A 3,531-nucleotide genomic window follows, 5' to 3' on the forward strand; every position below is an offset into this window, starting at 1 on the left:
CTTTGGTTCCCAGTACTTATATGACTTCTTCCAACCACTAGTAACTCCAGTTCCAGGGGATCTAATGCCCTCTTCTGGCCTCCCCAGACACTGCATGCATGTGGTACACAGACATACATACTGGCAAGACACCCAAACACAGAAGAAATAATAATAACAAAATATTTACAAATGGATAATGAAGAAAATTAAATTACCACAAATGACTCTGATAAAAGCACAACCAAAACAATAACCATAAAAATTAATCTCCTACATAGGAGCATCAGATTTAGGTAGTTTCACAGAGAAATTTATCACACCTAAAATAACTCAACAATTCAATGAATTTAAAGTCTATCAGAAATACAGAAAAAAACCCTCTAGTTTCATTTTCTGTATCTATTATGTCCTTGGTCCTCAAAGCTTACAAGAGATATAAGAAAACGATATGTAACCTCAAAATTTGCAAACAGAATTAGACATTCTCAAATTACTAAGTTTAATGCAAAACCAATAAAAGTTTCTCTGTTATTTCCAAATAAGAAGAGACATATCAACAATAGCAGAGAAGGAAAATGTATGTGTTCAATAGAAGCTCAGCTCACTAGACTTGAGATTAATATACATTAATATCAATATTAAAATCAGCAATGAACAGAGCTGGGTATGAATATTTAGTACATCATAAGGACCAGCCACAGAGTCCCTCCCCTCTACCCTTCCTCAGCGTCTTCTCCTCCCTCTAGCTCCTTTTTCCTTCCAGCCAGTTCCCCTCCTACTTTCATGTCTTTAATTTATGCAAAGGTTATGCAGGCAGCCATGGCTGTTGTGTGTTCATGATTGGCAGAACCTATTCTACTGAGAGCAGTGTTTCAGGCGGTTCTTGCCATCCCTTCCTCATTCTGCAGAGGGCAGCATAAAGGTCCTGTTTAGGGCTGAGGGCTCAGTCGTCGCAGATTCTCATCATTTTGACAGGTTGTGGGTCTCCATATTAAGTAACACTCTACAACAAGAAGCTGCTCTGAACCAATATTTTTTATTAGACTAACTTTCCTGTCTCGAGCACTTACCTGTTTGTAGGACTTCGGATCACATCCTCCCCTAGGTCCTGTGGCCTCCTCAGCCTTAAGCTTTTGACCTTTTGACCGGGTTTACTGTACCCATGATCCAGACACCCACAGCAGTCATGGCCATCCATCAGTGAGCACATATTACTTGACAGGCTGTTGTACTGGAATTCTGGATTCACAACTTAACATGACCATTGGTGAATTTTCTTTCCTAGAAGGCTTCTTAGGTCCTTTTTTTTTTTTTTTTTTGCTGTGAATCCTAGCCCATTAACAACTCAATTAAAGAAATACAGGAGAACACTGCTAAACAGATAGAAGTCCTTAAATAATTACAGGAAAACACTGCTAAACAGGTAGAAGTCCTTAAAGAGGAAACACAAAAATCCATTAAAGAATTACAGGGAAACACAACCAAACAGGTAATGGAATTGAACAAAACCATCCAAGATCTAAAAATGGAAATAGAAACAATAAAGAAAACCCAAAGGGAGACAACTCTGGAGATAAAAATCCTAGGAAAGAAATCAGGAACCATAGATGCGAACATCAGCAACAGAATACAAGAGATGGAAGAGAGAATCTCAGGTGCAGAAGATTCCATAGAAAACATGAATACAACAAAGAAAATGCAAAATGCAAAAAGATCCTAACTCAAAACATCCAGGAAATCCAGGACACAATGAGAAGACCAAACCTAAGGATAATATGTATAGATGAGAATGAAGACTTTCAACTTAAAGGGTCAGTAAATATCTTCAACAAAATTATAGAAGAAAACTTCCCTAACCTAAAGAAAGAGATGCCCATGAACATACAGGAAGCCTACAGGACTCCAAGTAGACTTGACAGGAAAAAAATTCCTCTCAACACATATTAAACAGAACAACAAATGCACTAAATAAAGACAGAATATTAAAAGCAATAAGGGAAAAAGGTCAAGTAACATATAAAGACAGACCTATTAGAATTACACCAGACTTCTCACTAGAGACTATGAAAGCCAGAAGTTACTGTAGATAACACAATTACCAGCCCAGGCTATTATACCAAGCAAAACTCTCAATTACCAAAGATGGAGAAACCAAGGTATTCCACGAAAAAAACAAATTCACACAATATCTTTTCAGGAACCCAGCCCTTCCAAGGATAATAAAGGGAAAACTCCAACACAAGGACGGAAATTACGCCCTAGAAAAAGCAAGAAAGTAATCCTTCAACAAACCTAAAAGAAGACAGCCACAAGAACAGAACCCCAACTCTAACAACAAAAATAACAGGAAGCAACAATTACTTTTCCTTAATATCTCTTAACATCAATGGACTCAATTCCCCAATAAAAAAACATAGACTAACAGACTGGCTACATAAACAGGACCCAACATTTTGCTGCTTAAAGGAAATACACATCAGGGACAAAGACAGACACTACCTCAGAGTAAAAGACTGGAAAACAATTTTTCAAGCAAATGGTCATAAGAAACAAGCTGGAGTAGCCATTCTAATATTGAATAAAATTGACTTCCAACCTAAATTTATCAAAAAAGACAAGGAGGGGCACTTCATACTCATCAAAGGTAAAATCTACCAAGATGAACTCTCAATTCTGAATATCTATGCTTCAAATGCAAGGGCAGTCACATTCATTAAGGAAACTTTAATAAAGCTCAAAGCATATATTGCACCTCACACAATAATAGTGGGAGACTTCAACACCCCATTCTTACCAATGGACAGATCCTGGAAACAGAAACTAAACAGAGAAACATTGAAACTAAGAGAAGTTACGAAAGAAATGGATTTAACAGATATCTACAGAACATTTTATCCTAAAACAAAAGGATATACCTTCTTCTCAGCACCTCATGGTGCCTTCTCCAAAATTGAGCATATAATTGGTCACAGAACAGGCCTCAACGGATGCAAAAATATTGAAATTATCCCATGCATCCTATCAGATCACCACAGACTAAGACTTATCTTCAATAGCAACATAAATAATAAAAAGCCAACACTCACATGTAAGCTGAATAACATTCTACACAATGATACATTGATCAAGGAAGAAATAAAGAAAGAGATTAAAGACTTTTTAGAGTTTAATGAAAATGAAGCCACAACATACCCAAACTTATGGGACACAATGAAGGCAGTCCTAAGAGGAAAACTCATAACTCTGAGTACCTCCATAAAAGAAACTAGACAGAGCATACACTAGCAGCTTGACTGCACACCTAAAAGCTCTAGAACAAAAGGAAGCAAATTCACCCAAGAGGAGTAGATGGCAGGAAATAATCAAACTCAGAGCTGAAATCAACCAAGTAGAAACAAGAAGAACTGTACAAAGAATCAACCAAACCGGGAGTTGGTTCTTTGAGAAAATCATTAAGATAGATAAACTCTTAGCCAGACTAACTGGAGGGCACAGGGACAGTATCCTAATTAACAAAATCAGAAATGAAAAGGGAGACATAACAACAGA

The sequence above is a fragment of the Mus pahari genome, chromosome 4 (assembly GCF_900095145.1).
Source record: "Mus pahari chromosome 4, PAHARI_EIJ_v1.1, whole genome shotgun sequence".
Classification (NCBI taxonomy): Eukaryota; Metazoa; Chordata; class Mammalia; order Rodentia; family Muridae; genus Mus; species Mus pahari.